This window comes from Xiphophorus couchianus, chromosome 3 (assembly GCF_001444195.1).
Source record: "Xiphophorus couchianus chromosome 3, X_couchianus-1.0, whole genome shotgun sequence".
Classification (NCBI taxonomy): Eukaryota; Metazoa; Chordata; class Actinopteri; order Cyprinodontiformes; family Poeciliidae; genus Xiphophorus; species Xiphophorus couchianus.
Window position 1 is genome coordinate 9,311,183 of NC_040230.1, and position 16,962 is coordinate 9,328,144.

Here is a 16,962-nt window from a genome sequence, read left to right on the forward strand (position 1 = left end):
GGAAAGCCATGAAGTGTATCTGAAAATTTTTATTTTTGCAGCATTCATTATACAGTATGTTAATGCTTGATGTCACATTGGATTATTGTGAACTCTGTCAAAACATGTCAATGCATATATTGCAGATATTGTATCCCAACATTTTTCTTGATTAAGTTTTCTTGCAAAAAGTACAAATTGTGGGTGACCAGCCTAGGTATGCTAGTTGTTAGCATATCCAAAGCTAACGCCAACCTATCCAAACTAACAGACAGCAAAGGGAGTAGTGTGACCAGCCAAGGCAAGCTAGTCATCAGCCTCTCCAAAGTGAGTACTCTCCCTTCTCATTTGCTAAGACCAGCCTCTCAATTCCCGGTGCCGGCCTATCAATAATCAGATCAGTAGCTGGCTTCTGAATGGATATAGCCTCTTATAGCAAGGAGGTAGGCATCCCTGGGTGTGCAATAGTCTTAATTGTGGCACTAACACTACATCATACTTATCCACAATCAGACAAAAATTTATATGCAGAGTCAGCTAACAATAAGCTCTAGGAAAGCATTGAAGATTAACTTGTTCTTGATGCCACTAAGGATTAGTTGCAACTTTATCATGTGATATCTTGTCATATATTTTCTTCCTGCAGAAATGTCACCTCTCACCACAGGAGGCCATCTCAGTGGAACCAGTGATGCAAATGCAGTGTCTCTGAATCCAGATCAAATGGGTTGCATGCTCAAGTCATATTAGAAGTAATAAACAACTTTTAGTGTCAAAGATGTTTTAAAATTGACAGCAACCCAAATCAAATGAATGGGTTATATGGCCTGAAAAAGATAAAATTGTTATGTTAATTGTGTTGTGATGCAATAGTGTTTCATTGGTGCATCTTGTAGCAAAGCATCCACAATTTTAATCTCAATTGAAAATGTGCAACTATAAAAAGAGCATGCAGAATATGACTGTAGGATACAATAATTATTTGAGAATATTACTGAGCCTCCCAAGGTAACGTATCGCAAGTGAGATGTTTGTTAATTGTAGTGTTAGATCTTGTGAGTTGTGAATCAACAGAACTCCATTATACAAGCCCTGGTTTGCTTTAGAATTAGCTCTAAAATCTGGAGGGACTGGCATTCCTGCCTACATATGTAAAAAACAAAAAATATGTGATGTAACCATTTCATTCAGAATCATGATTGTTTTTCCTTCTTTTATATTTTTACCTCTACTATGGAGCAGGATTCTGCATCAATTCAAAACATTAAAAGGTTTGAATTAAACCAAATTGATTCAAAGGTGTTACTTTGCATTTGCATACTACCTTCTCAAAAAACTGGAGCCTTCAGCCACAAATGTTTGCCTTCATGTACTCAAAGGCATGTCTGCCTATGCCGCTGAAGGTTTCCTGTTCAAATCATGTCTTGGTACGCAAACAGTAGCGTTGTTGTTGAGTTTCAAGTGATTTCCTGGCCTCACAAAGGTACAATTTATATCATAGTTGAGACTGTGTTAAATATTGTACGATAGATTTTTCTTGATCTCAAATATGTCTATTCAAATACTGTGGGTTGGTGCTACCAAAATTGTTGAGATTAGGTTACTATAATATCCAATACATAGCCATTTGATATTTATTTTCATCATGATGGTGAGGTGGATGAAATATTAATTGTTTTAATATTCTATTATAACTTTTTAGATGGAACAACTTATAAAAAACTCAATAAAATCCTACAGTGATTTATTGTAGTCAACATTTCTGGACAGCAGCTTAGTCCTAATTTGTGAAACTGAACTAGGTCAGATAATGGCACACCAATTGTGACGTGCGTAGAGTGAGAGTGTCTGGGTATTCTCTTTCTGTCTGTGTGAAACAGAGACAGTTGTCAAGCCGTGACCAACTCAGTCACGCTGCTGCTACACTGCAAACAATGACCTGAATATAATGACAGATGACACATAGGGAGTGTAGATGCAGCACAGGACAGAGCTCAAAACCCCATCTGTTACTCTAACATATTGGTGAGAGGTAGGTAGCCTTCTTACAAAAAAAAGAAATACCAAATTGTTTAATACTTTTAGACTTAAGTGTGTTGTACTGATTTTTTTTTTTTTTGGTTTTAGCACTTAGTATGAGTTTGGTTTATCATTATTTGCTATTCTATTCATTGACCATATTTTCTGCGTGTTTTTGCCATGATTACACACTGTTGCCTGTAGACTTTTGTAACTTTGCGTCTTATTGTAAGTGAAATCTGTTTGATGGGAGTGGGGAGGGTGAAAGGCCAAAATCAGACATCCAAAAAAAGCTTAATTACAAATGACACTTATTGTATATATATAAAATAAAACAACACTATTAGCAATCGTGAACTAAACAGATTTTGATTTTGTGATGATCTTGTTTTGAAACTGAAACTATCAAATGCAATTGTATGTTACAATTACTATTTCTTGCTCATCAATATCTGTGCACATGCTTCCTGCTGCATATTATTATTATATTGACGATTTATTGTTTTGTCTCTGCTCTCTTTTCAAAAGATGCAGGCTGTGGGTGTAAAAGGTTACAAAGATGTAAGGACAAAGAATGAAATTAAAGTTGATGCAAGTGAAAATATTATTGCAAACTTACAAAACATACCTGTTTTACATACCTGTTGCTGAGGGTCTCCGTGTGTGCACATATGTTTTTTATTTGTAGTACATACTTTTAAAGGTCTGTCATGAGTGAGCAGTTTTGGCCAAATTGGCTGAGATAAGTAGCTTTTTATAGTGAACACATCTGCTAGAGTTGGCAGCTGAGAGGGAGGGCCATGGTGGCTCTTTTAAATTTATTTTCTACAACACTTTCACAATTAAAGGCCCTTTTTACACATAGCACTCTGCTAATAACATAATGGCGAGTAAAATGTCATTGAGTGGTGTAATGTACCTAAATCCTTCACCCGCATTTTTAATGCTTTCATAATTGGAGTGTACTTTGGAACATAGTGGCACACAGGAAGCAGCATTGGAAAGGCAAAAAAGAAATGACTTGCAAAGATGTCTGCGATGGAAATAATAACTAGCCTTAGTGCTAATGCAGGGCTCTTTGCAAAAGGGGAGGAAAAAAACATGCTGCTAATTGAGTTTGCCTGAAAAAAGACATTTAAAACTCATCATTTCATTTTACAGTCCTTTCTGTGGCATATTGTGTTCAGAAAGAGGAAGAAGAACACTAGTGGTGTTTCACATCCATTTGGAGGTTAATGGTCAAGTTTCAGGCTTTTAAATGTGATAAAAACTACACTGAAAGCATTTACTTTAATTAATTGCAAAGTGTGGATTTTTTTCCCAGTACATGTGAACTTTTGCCATTTAAAACTTTTCTACAGAAATCACTGCACTTATGCATGATAAATAACAATTTTAGTACTGTTTTGCTTGTAGTAAGGGTAATATGAACATTCTCTCAAAACACCGTGCAGGACTTTTTTCATTTTTATTTTGAATAACAGTTAAACTAAACTACTACATGCTAAAAGTTTTGCATCTGAAATCCTTTTTTCTCACTTTCTTTTCTCTTTGCTCTTTCCTAAAAAAAAGTATGGAATGGACTGCCTCTGATTTGTGACTTCATCCTGACACTATACATTATTTTCTATCACAATGACCCCTGGCCCTGTCTAAACACAGGCCTTAATGACTCATGGTTTCTGGGCACACTCCTTGGTTATAGGGATCCTAAGGCAGTAGACAGGGCAAGGAGAGGACACTAGACCACAGGATTGAATGGACTCCACACAGACATTAGCACCGTTGCTTCTGGGTTCCATTGCATCAACGTCAGATGGTAAAAACATGTCCTCCATCTTACAAACCACACCCTAAGGGGTGACAAAAGCACCTGCGGACCCCTTATCTATCAAAAGATAATGACCTAAGTGAAATCAGTCTTTCTCTGAAAGCACTCAGCTGTTGTGCTGCAGCAAGATGTGGCAAGTGGTACAAATTAGCCAAGACCTCGTTACTCCAAGATAAGCCATTGTCCTCGAGCACTGCTACATCCTTTGTTCTGCTACCAGCTTTTTTCCACAAAAAAAAAAAAAAAACTGCAGGTCTACAGCAAAAATGCATCTTCAGTAAAATGAAATGCCGAAAAGGGAGCTTGAGGTGAGGGAGCATGGAAATCATTTACAGAAGCATGATAAAATGTATGTCTGTCTGTTCCTTGAAGCAACAAACAACTTAACAGGTGCCTGAAGTAAAGGAGTTGTCCGACAATAGTAAAAGCTTTCTTGATCGTTTAACCTGTACATCCCATCAATCAGCAGGGGGATGAAGACATGCATGCATGTCTTTAGAGAAATGACACAGTGAAACACAAAATATATCACACAAATGGTTAATAGCTTGGAGAAAACGGGGATGTTAGAAAATAAATGGATAAGCCAGATTAGATGTACTAAAACATACTGTGAACAGAGAAGTGCTTAAAGAACATATGTTATAATTATTAGTTGCACTTGGTTTCCATGTTTTCTCTAATGATATTCATTTACATGTACAGAAATAAAAATGGACGGAAGAGCAGAGAATACAGCTAAAGGTTGCTAAAGAGAGAGACCTCACATATGTAATACTAAACCTGGGCATCCATGCATAACTCAGTAGCCAACCACTAGCAATATCTTCATCGAGGAATGCTAACTCATAAGATGAATTTCCTTCTTATCCATTAAGAAGGAAAAAGTCAGAAGAAATGTCAGAGCAGGAGCTTGGAGACCTAACAAACTGGATCCCTATTTAAGAAATGAAAAGCTCTTTGAAGTCTGGCTTTTTTATTACAGTGAAAATCGACTACATGCAAATATTTTACTTGTACGGGGTTTAAATGCACAACAGTTATATATATATATATATATATATATATATATAAGTATTCTAAGAACATCTGTCATGATATTCTAAACTCTATAAATCTATCTTACTACTGAAATGTGACTTTATTTGATTGTTATACTTAGTAGTTTCAAGAAAAGTAAGATACTTCTTTACAATCCATTCATATGTGGTTGTGTTGCTGGAACAAAACTATCACAGTAATTTATTTGATTTATTTGTGCAGTCTGCTGTCATCAGAAGTTGCTTTGTGCTGACAGAGCACAGAAACAAATATTTAAAAATATAAATGTATTCTTTGTTGAAAAACATTCACAGCAATCTCAGTTGTTTGTTTGCTTTTTCTCAATTTACAACTATAGATAGTTTCACTATGCGGTTCCACGCAACACATTAACATCCCTGCATAGTTGTGCCTTTTCATTTAAGAAGGGTATGGATCCAAAGGCACTTCTTGTTTAAGTGTGTTATTTTTATCTGGTTTAAAAATAATTAGAAATGTGAACTGTGATTAACTTGTGCTCCAGATTTTTAGATTTTCTTTCACATATATTTTCTCATTAAGTCATAATTTTATGCATGTGAATCATTTAAAACCAACCTCTGCAATAAAACTAGTAAAGCATAATAAACCATTGACAGCACTACATTGTGTTGTAATGTTCTGCTTTACATCTAAATCGTGGGTGATCTATATTTACTCAAAGTAGCACAAGGACCCTGGGGTTAATTGCAATTGATGGGAGGGGAGTGAGGGGGAAATGGGTGGATCACAAAGGTTGTGACAGGTGAAACTGATGGCCTAGAGAATTGCCCAGAAACTCACCAGCTGGAGGTGGACCAAGTGCCAACTGCCCATCTAGAGTGTCAGCTTGCTCCAACATGCCAGTTGAGATCTGCGAGGGCTCAGCTCATGACCAGTGTAATGCCACTGGGTATTAAATGTCAAATCACAGAAATGCATTCACTCATGAATAAGGCAAGGCATAAATCTGTTAAATCCATTAAATCTACTCGAAAGGAACTAAAAGTTGCTTACAACTAAGGAAGAAATTACAAAAGGTTTCCTTCCTCTGTTTAAAAAAGCAGGTAAGCTGTTTTTTCACAATTTTAAAAAATATATTTTTTTTGAAATTGAGTTAAGACTTTCATGGAGAATCCAGAGGGGTTTTTTGATATGGGTTGCATTTACTCAATGCAAAAAGGATTACGCAAAATGTCCACTGTGAGCCTGTAACTACTTTGTACCAAGGTATGAAGAATACCATCTCTCAACAAAGAACATATAACATATAACCCTCGAAGAAGATGACCTACAGCAGCAGAAGACCACGCTCAGTTGCAGTACAATCAGCTAAGAGCAAGAAAATCATGATTAACACAGTCACAGATAAGTAAATATTCCCTGGTGTAATTAGTTTTGATTTCAGCTGAACATTCATATGGTAAGGTCAGAATTTCTCATAAAAAGCATAAAAACATTGGTCCATCCTGCCTCTTGTAAACAGTGGTGGTGGTATTTTCTTAGTGAACAATACCAACCAAGTATTGTTCACCTACTTGACCCTACCTGAGTATTGAGGTACCATACCTCATTATGCTTACCAAATCCATTCTTTTATGATCACAGTGTACATGCCTTTTGAAAGCTACTCCAGAAGGATAGCTTTCCTGTTTGATCTTTGTGCCATCTCACAAGGATTAATATATTTCCACAGTTTTTTTTTGTTTTTTGTTTTAACATGACAATATTCTCACTTTGTTCCAGCAGATTCCAGCCAGTCAAACTACATGAACATCATGCCAACGTATTACAAAATCTCAAGAATATTTTTGTTGAACTTGTGACATGAAGCATTAAGGCAGCTTTGAAGGGATAAGGAGTGTGAAGTCAAATCAGAAAGAAGAAAAATAAAAAAATAAAAAAAAGTCGTGCGTTCCCACACGGACCTAAAAGCGGGACGGACAAGGAAAAAAAAAAGAGAAGACGGAAGTTAAAGCCGTCAAACAAAGAGGACAGGAGTTTGGGACCTTTTGAATCACAGATCCTAGTCAACCTGTGTACAACTGGATGATCTTTTAGATGAGCAGAGAGGCAGCCGGTAAGACATAAACTGTGTTGTTATGAGATCGGACCGCAAAGTTGTCTACAATCCAGTTTGGCCGATCGGATCATTAGTGACAGCTGAACTGAGGTGGTGGATTGCAGCGGCGACGCTTGCCGTTCATTGACTGATGGACTTTTATGATTGAATTGATTATTGCATTGATGAAATGGATTTGGGTAACAAGTTCAATTGTTAATTCATTTATCATCAACTTCAAAGAATAATTTAAAGCTAAATTTATGATAAATATTTATTATTAATGTTGAGAAGCAGATGTTTGTATGCTAAGAAATGTATGTGTATGAAATGTAAATATTAACTTGAAATGCACTTTAAAGTTAAGTTAAAGTTAACATAAGTTTAGTTACTTGTGTATTTAATTTTGATTATTTTGTATATTTAATTTGTGATGGGTTGCTTGGTATTATTTATATAATTTGCAACTAAGTGAAATTAATTTATACAGATTAGTAATTATTATTTTTTGGATTTGTTTAAAGGTTTTTACCTGCATCCTCTGGATCAATGGTGAACATGTCCATACACTGAAATAAATGGAAGTAAAAGCAAGGAAAACTGTTTGGTCCTTCGAGTAAAATCCCTGTCATTAAGAATCTGCATGGGGTCATCCATCCCTTTTCAAGTGGGGAAATTGTACAGTTTAAAAAAGAACTTGACAAGGAGGTTCAACCTAGCATCAGCAATTTGGACCTGATAAAGTGGATGGTGGATGTAGCTACTAGTAATACCATGATTGCTTGTTCAGAGAGCAGGCTTGTTATCTGAAGACAAGCTTCTCGCCTTGTTATGTAACTGCAGCAGCTAAGCTGTTAAAAGTATTAAGAATCAAGTACCAATTATAATCCGTTACTGGATTTCACTTATTTCCAAAAGTAATAAAACATCCAGGCTAAAACCATATGGTTAATTCTAATTAGATGGTGGAAATGTCAGCCTCAGTACTAGTCAGTTTTATACACTGGTTAAGGACCTGTAGAGACACTTTGCACAGACTGACACTGACATACACTGGCAGAGTTTCCAAGTGAACCTCAGCTACATGTGGAAAAGGCAGACAGATCAAGAATGTCGTGATGAGATGGAGGGGAGCAGTGGAAAAACACGCCGAAAAAGAGAAGGGTAAATTCATAGACTTGTCAGTCATGGCAATGAACGCTGACAAGCTAACTCCGTGGATAATGTTTCTGTCACAGAGCCCTCTAATCACAGTGTTCTTAGTCAAAACCAATCCTCTCACATCAGAACACTTGCAAAGTGCATCAATATTTACAACAAACAGCTAAAAAAGACATACAAAGAGGCTGTCGAGACAAGCAGACCCACTCACGTCCCTGCCATTGTCACCCGCTGTTAGAGGAAAATCGAGAGGAACAGACAAAAACAGAGGAGAGTTGAGAGTTGTCTCTAAAAGGAAGGAAAGGAAAAGAACACAGGAAAAAGATGGCAGTCTTAAACACACCCGAGCAGGTAGTGCCTGTCAGAACACATTGCCATCCTCTAATTGGGTCATTTTTGATACCCACTTGCAGTCCGTGCCAGCGTATTGATGGGGAGGTGTCGAGATGCCAAGAGCCTGCTAGGCCTCACTGGCACAGAATCAAAGCAGGCACAAACGCTGCCCGCAGACAATTTGGCAAGCCAGAGCACATGCAGGGGTGAGAACATCCAAACATGGCCCCATAGCTCCCGCCTGTACCACCGGGGCGTAATTGGTACATGGGCATTCCAGAGCGTTTTCAAAGGAGGGAACTTAATCCACATGTGTACTATGAAATTGGCCATTTTGTACCCAGCTTCCCCCTGCTCTCTCCTCCTCTTACATTCCCCCAGTTTGAAACCCTGTAACTGATTTTGCTCTGTGAACGTTTCATATCGCTCCCATCCTTTCCGTCAACACATCAATTGCATGTCTGTCTTCCTCCATGAAAATTGCCCCGGGTTTGACCACAGCAGCTTGGGCTGTGAGGGCGGACAAGGATGCCTAATCTGCACTCTTGACAAGATTTCAATCGTCTAAGTTTGTTTGTGACTGCAGTCAGGCAGGCATGTGTGTGTGCTGGTATGTTCCTCTCCAATGTAAATATGCAGATCTGGAGAGCCTTACACAAATTTGATTTGTTCATATTGAGCTCGCATATAAAGCTCTGGAGTCAGGTTTAAGGGTGTGGGATGTGGACTGATGCTTACAGATGTGGATGAGCCAAACCAAGAACATCCCACTCCTCTTCTTAGACACACAATTTTGACATCTGAATACTCAAACAGTTACATCGTTTCGCGTGTAGTGTGAATTCCTATATTGAAGAACAGTGTGTCATCCTCACTGCCTTTGTGTGGCGGAGTGTGCCTCCGAGCCAGCCTGGCACTGACTGGCACATGGAGTAAACTGACTCCAGCTGCTTTCTGACCAAGGGGAACTTGTTTAATTAAGCACGCTCCGGTTCCAATGAAAAGGTTGGTCTCGCCCCCAGCTGTTGACCAGTCTGCGGCACCCCGGGGCCCTGATGGCAGCGGGCGTATCGGCCGTGGTCCGGTCCGATCCGTGTTTCCCAGACAAAGATGGACTCCGCCTGTCATGCCAGGATGTATCACGCCTGAGTCCTCCCTCATAAATTAAACATGAGATCTGGAGGAGTTCTTTTAAAAAAGGAAAAAAGACCCAGAGGATGTTTCTCTGCTTAAATTCACCCACGCTGTTTTTCTTTCCTTCTTCTTTTTTTTATGACTCGGACTCAGACAAGGAAAAAAGGAGGAATGGGTAGAAGGTATAAACAGGTGCAGAGGTGAATTAGAAAACAGTGCCCTTCATGACTTTCTCAAGAGTGTTTGTGAATACTTGTGTGTGGGTAATCCATGGTGGCCTGAAAAAGCATTTCAAAGAGCTTTCTGATCTGATGTTTGGCCCTTTCCATGTGCTTATGGGGACATACTCATATGTAAGAAATAGACTTGGCTTTAAAGCATTACTCATCATCATCTGTTTTAAGCTTATAATTTAGCTGCAAGTGAAATAGATTTACCTTGAAAGCAGGTGTTTTGTTTTGCTAATCACAGATGATTCTGTGCTACATAGTCACTGCAATATGATAACCCCTTTTTTCAAAAAACAAAGAAGAAATTACATGAATATTTCTTTTTTTATATAAATTTGAACATTTGCTCTTTGCTTGTGCTGTCCATGTCAGGTACTCTGGCTCCCTCCCACTGTCTAAAACGTCATACAAGTTGTTTTTTTATTTATTTAAAAAAAAAAAATTCTCTAAATATCGTTTTCATTTCAACCATGCTGTATCTCATTCTTTAAAAAGCATTTTGTGAATATATCAATTTGTTTGGTAACAAAACTGACTGTCACCATGTTGCTACTCATTTCTGGTGTATGTGGAAAGACACACACCAGACTTTCAGAGATACTCTGGAAACTGCATCAAATCTAGCCCATACTCCTAAAAATCTGTGGCTCCTCCAACTTAGCGTTGATCACGGAATTTGACTCAAATACACTTATGCTTATACTATGAGAATTACCCTTTCCTATTTCAGTGATTGTACATGTAAAAAAAACAATAGTATATTTGCTTTATGGGCAACTGATCAATCTTTATTTGACTTTATCAGCAATTGTGTCACCACTCTGAGACAATGTCATCCTGGGTGAGTAGCCATATTGCCCATATCAGAAAGTGCTACTTGCCCCTGTCAATGTTCAGACTTCTATCCAAGTCTGAATTTGTGCCAACATAAAAAAAATGTTCACAGAAACTTTCCAGTCAGTCTGACTTAGTTAGAAACTTTGCAAAGAAGAACGCAAAATTCTTGTGTACATCAGCTGGAATTGCACCAAAAGACTGTTCTACAAACCTTTGGCTCCATGCATCTTTCCAAAGGATATCTTTCTGCTGAAACAAAGGGTATATGTTTATCCTGGATTAAGCCAGATATCCATTTCCCCATCATCATCAGTGGCAAAAGAGTGGAAAACATGCATAGTTGACATCTCTTGAGTCGACATCAGATATGATGTAACCTGACAAAATGACAACAGTCAAGAAGTCACTTTAGAGGCTCCTCTACTTGGGATGCTTGAAGCGGGTGCATCTAAATGGCAAATGGCCTGTAGTTGCAATGTTTCTAGTCTAGATGACTCAAAAGTGCTATTACTGCATTTACTCATTTCCATTAACTGGTGGTAGTAAGCAACTAACATCGTAGTTGCAGTTGCCCTGGAGTAGTTTTGACAGAAGCGAGGCTGCTATGCACCAGCACCACTGGACCCCCTGACCATCACCAGCAGGCCATTCAAGGTGGCTGATGTGTCTTGCCCATGGACACCACTGAGACAGACAGAGTGGGGGTTTGATTTGGCAACCCACTTATTACAGGACTAACTCCTATTGCCATGGTCACAAAAAGCTGCTGGTAAGCTTCTATAAGTGAGCCACTGAGTCAGTGCTCACATACAGTATTGCAGGATAATACTTTGTCTGTACTGTAGAGAATAGAAAGAGTCTTCATTGTATTGTCTGGACAGCTGAGAGGATCATCAGTAATCAGCTCCCAACAATGGAAGACATTCACCTCCGTTTTACCAGGAGGGCCGTAGGTATCATTAGGGACAGCACATTGGACACACACTTTTCACACTCCTGGCCCTTGGAAGGTGTAAAGGACATTATATGCCTGAGCGTCCATGCTCAGGAAGCTTTTCTATCACAGAACTGTGTTTCCTCTTTACTCCACCATCCCTCACAATATTAACTTCTTACATACATGAACGACTTAGTTGTTTAAACTTATTTTTTTTGTTTATGTATTTATTCTCTGGCATCTGTAGTTACTCTGCATTCCAAGATACTCTGCAATGACAAAGTATCTTATCTTAACTAATGTATCAACACACAATAGATGTATTCCAATGATCAAATGACACAAAGGTGTATCTTTAAGCTTAAAAAAGCAAGATGTACTCTGCTATTGTTCATTATGTACTTTTACGGACGTAAAAATATGTGCATTGTGTTTGCGTACTTGTACCAGACAGGCAAAAGTCATGCAAACATCTTAATTGTTAATTATTATAATTGCCACTATGTTCTACTTAGTGTTAAATCTTTGCATTGATGATTACACTGTTCAAAGGTTTCCACCCTCTTCACCACCTTGCCTACATCACTTCAGTTTTATAGGAGAAAGTGATTTCTAAAGTGACAAACTGAAGAGTAATGTCACAACCTAGCCTCACCACAAGTCTTTCTACATCTAATAAGGGCTGCTGTGCCACTGTGACAGCATCTAGATGACAGGTCGTACTATCACCAAGAGCAATTGTCACCTTTACAAGTTGTCAAGCAGCTTGTGTCCTTGATGCAGTGATTATACATAGTGGGTGGGTTTTTATGTTACCACCTGCACCCTTCAACAAATCACATGTGAACATATGAAAGAATCAAAGCGCATCAACACCCACGAATGAATAAATGTTCTGAATCTGATTTCTATATATTAACTTTTTTATACATTCTCTAAGCTCCAACAAGACCACTTTTAATGAGTATTCCTTCAGAGTTGAACTGGTTTCTTCAGCTCATCTCTATCGCCCTCTTCATACCGCCCCTAACCCTCATCCCTGATCCTCCTGTTGTCCGTGGCAGGGTCCACGGGAGCCCCATTTGCCATGACATATGGTGAACAAGGCAGGCTCTGCGAGCGAGTGGCCCTGTCTGGAGCTGTGACTTAGTGTCATCGCTCAGTGCCTCTGGCAGCGCAGGGACAGAGGGATGAAGGGTCTGGGGAAAGAAAAAGAAGGGAGGAACAGGGATAGAGAAAGGGTGGGTGTTGGGGCACTGGGGGGAATTCAAGCTGGAGTTTTTGCCCTGGAGACACACTGGCAGTCCTAAGATTAGAGGGGTAATCAATCTCAGCGTGGAGCTGGCCAATCCCACCGCCCCACGGCCTGGCAACCTGGCCTCTGCAGGTGGGGGCAGGGCAGCGGGGAGCAAAGAAACCCTGACAAGGGGGACAGAGGGACAAGAATAAGAGAGATGAGGAGAAAGACTATGCTTTATTAAGAGTCATTTGTCCTTTAACAAGCCTTGGTGCTGGACAGGTGATGAAGCATAGCACCACAAACACATATGATTACTGTCATCGTTGTTTACTGGCTTAGCTGCCTCCATCACCTCACTAGAGAAAACTTGGTTTGGGTTCCTCTACCACATCATTGCCTGGAAGTGTGCAGGACTACTCTTGGTCACACAGTAATTAGGGATTTAATGACACCAAATTCAGTGTCTGAATCAGTCCAATTTGTCTTTATAAAAAGTTACATTGTCAAAAGTGCAACAATTATCCACCATGCTACTTCTACAGCTTAAAGTCCTTTTAAGTCAAAGTGCCTGAAAGACCTGAGTTTTTTTTTTTTTTTTGTCCTTTACGGTACAGCAGAAATTATTGCAGCACTGACCAATGCACAATGGGCATATTTAGTTGACAACAAATAGTAACTATACTATTACTAAATTATCCAATGTCCGCATTAGGTCATTAAACTAATACAGCCATTATGTTTAAAAAGTACTCCACAGATAATGTTGAACAGAATAACACTGCAATGACTTGCCATTAAATTTAACCAAAATGTGCTACCTTAGAATTTTTTTCAATAGGTTATCTGTTGTGAATAAAGGTTTGCAGGTCTTCAGAGCATAACTTTACCAAATGAATCATGGAGGGTTTAGTTTCATAATAACCTAAACCTTTATTTGGCATCAAAATATTTTCTAAAGAAGAAACAAGTTTGGATTAATGATAGGCATTCTATTGCTGTCAGGGGTGGAAAAACTAAGTTTTATGTTGTTTTGTTTCCACGTTGCCTATCCGTAGGAGACTCCAATACCTTATTAAATTGTTGCTGCAGGCATCTTAAAATTTCTAACTAGTATAAAAATATTAAAGAACAAAAAGTCTGTTAGCTTTTAATTCCAATTAAATATACCAGAATTTAAAGATAAACAATAAATAACTGAATTAACTTTAGACGTTGACTAGGTAGTAGATGCATATAACAATGCACAATTCTGACAGAGAAAATGACAAGCATAGCTGTTATTGTAGATTTAAGATTAGTCATAAGAAAAAGATTGGGAATATCTGACATAACATATATTTATTTGATAGCTCAGTTAATCGAGAATTTATTTGAGAGAGCATTCCAAAAATATGTAGTAGCTGCATAAATTACTGATTACCAAATACAATACCCCACTATACTCACTATCTGCAGAAAATTGGCATCCTCAAAATGTGCTTCAAATGTATAACTGAAGGAAGAAATGCAATGTTATGCAACAAGTAGGCTGCTAAATGTGTATTAAAGAGGTGAAAATGAAAGAACGTGATAAATAAATCCTCATGAGACCTACTTTAGATAAATGAAATAATTAAACTTAACTCCCCTGTGGTTTTACAGTTTTATTTCAGTTTAAAGAATATAATTATACATCCTTTTCTTTTGTTAAGCTTCCTATTTACTATTTGTTTTCTATTTTTCCAGATGTTTAATAAGTGCTGAGCTTTTCCCTTTGGGCAACAAGGTACTTCACATTAAGGTGTGACGTGCAATGAGAGGTTATTTGCAACATGTATCAGAAAGTATGAAGAATTACTGATCTTCTTTATCCAATGTACGCATTTATATACAACTGAGATGTAGCACTGAGGTAGGGAAGACTGTTTTAATTGGGCTGAGCGATCTGAGCAGAGTCCCATCTGTGGTGAGGTAGGGACTTAATTATAAGCAAACATGGCTTCCTATTGATACTCCACAAAACCTCAGTGAGGAAGAGGGTTTAGAATAATCTCGATGCCCTGCGGGTCATCGCACACTGTAAACAACATGGATTTATCCAAAAACACAACAGACAAGAAGAACATAACAAGTTGTATGAAATCAATACAAGCCAAAGCAAGAATCAAAGGTAAATCAGGATAAACTGGACTTTTTGTTGTTTGTTCAAATTTGGTGAAGCTAGATAAGAACGTCCAGAGAGGATGGCGAGAACAGGCTAATACCTAAACGAAGAGGTTGGAAACCTACATCCAAACACGGCCAATTCAGCTCCTTATGACCTCACACAGTGGACAAAGGGAAAGATTTGAGAAATACTTTATGGTACATCTCATGAGCCTGTAAAACCATTTTAAAGCAGAAACAAAAATAAGTACTAAGCCAATGGATTGGGGGAGAAAATTTGATGTGTTAGTGTGTTGTTCGCCTCCAGTTGTGGTCCACAACATCTAAGGCTAGCAGCTTGGCTCATCTGTGATCCATGCTCCCAGGCATCTGCATTAATTGAGCTTGTAATTGAATAGTTGTCTTCATTAGTTCCAGTCCCCTGCTTGCGAGTCTCACTTACGGATTACAGGAAAAGCATTTGTGGTAACATCCTCCAAGTAAGGTTTTATGAGACCATTCTAGCTCTTCTGTCTTTGATTTAGTGATGCTACCAAACTGATAAAAAAAAAATACAGTCAATTACTTTTGAACAAAGACATATAGTATGTTGTTTCAGCAATGTACTTGATCCCTTGAAAAAGTCTTTCCAGACCTTGAACTTTTTAAAATTCTTCCTATTATAACCACACACTTGACGACAGCTCCGTCTCAATCAGACCACATGTAAAGTGTTTATAGTCTTGTCAGTAATTCTCTATTATGTTTTAGGCTGAACTTTGACTTGGATTTTCTAACACATTAAGATGCTTTGAGATAAACCATTCCATAGAAGCTGTAGCTTTATGTTTAGTGCCACTGTCCTGTTGGAAGGCAAAACTTCACTAAGTTTGAGTCTTTTTTTTTAAGGTTTTATTGATTCTAGTGGTCTTTATTTAATAGTTAAATAAAGACTATTTAACAGTGAATTGACTGGAAAAGGGGTAACGAGAAAAGGGGGAAGACATGCGGCAAAGGTCACCAGGCTGGGAATCGAACCTGTGATAGCTTCATCGAGAACTAAGGTCTCCATATGTGGGTTGTGCTTAACCTCTATGCCACCACAGCACAAAGTTTGAGTCATTTTTAGCCAGAGCACCATATTCCACATGCTCTGTGGTTCCTTGACGAAACTGTCAGGATGAGTTAAGAGCCATGTTTTGGTAACTTTGAACGGGTGCTATTTTATGGTGGGGGATGAAAGCTGTTGTATGTGACTTTAATAAACAATATGTGTGTTAAGACTGTCACCATGTCTTGATAGTGTAATGTGACAGATATTCTATGAAAAAAAATCAACCAAATGCAGAAATACACAGCTTGGTCAGAAACAAACAATCAGAGCCAGGAGGAGAGTCTTAGTGCTGTCAATAATGCTCATGTATAGATATCACACCCTCCCCCTTGCTCTCAGCTAGTTTCCCACACTTGAGCATACCAAAAATATTCAAGCTAGTTATTTACTAATAAACCTCTGAGATCACATACATTTAGATGGTATTTAATTACTCATTAGGTTACTTCTGAGAATCATTGATTTTACTGTAATTTTGTTTAGAAGTGTTTAGAAAGTATGCATGGCATACTTTTACATTTGGGCTTTCAAAAAATGTTATTTTCCTTCTACTTCACAAATATGCTCTACTTCATGTTGATCTGTCACATAAATTGAATTGTGCAAAAATAAAATACATTGAGAATTGATAAGAGAAAATAAACAAATAAATAAATAAATAATAAAAAATAAGTAAAAATCAAGGGATGTGAACATTTTTTTCAAAACACAGACCTTCCAAGACACAGGCCTGCATAATGAAGCAACTTGTGCAAAGGAAACAATCAATTGAAGAAATGATGGCGCTGACAAAAAGCCATTACCAGCACAAAAGCTCTAAATGCCAACAAAACATTAATCCAGACATAAGACAAAATGGTATTAAGGTATACCAGACTTATAGAAAAACCATGCACTGTTTG

General features: G+C 38.1%; 1 long non-coding RNA gene across 1 annotated transcript; it reads left to right on the plus strand.

The window, feature by feature from the left end:
- Nucleotides 1-6,756: 6,756 nt before the first annotated feature.
- On the plus strand, nt 6,757-7,544 carry LOC114139715 (uncharacterized). The gene is made up of 2 exons (XR_003594491.1): nt 6,757-6,968; nt 7,475-7,544. It is a non-coding gene; the product is annotated as an uncharacterized LOC114139715 (long non-coding RNA).
- Nucleotides 7,545-16,962: the final 9,418 nt, after the last annotated feature.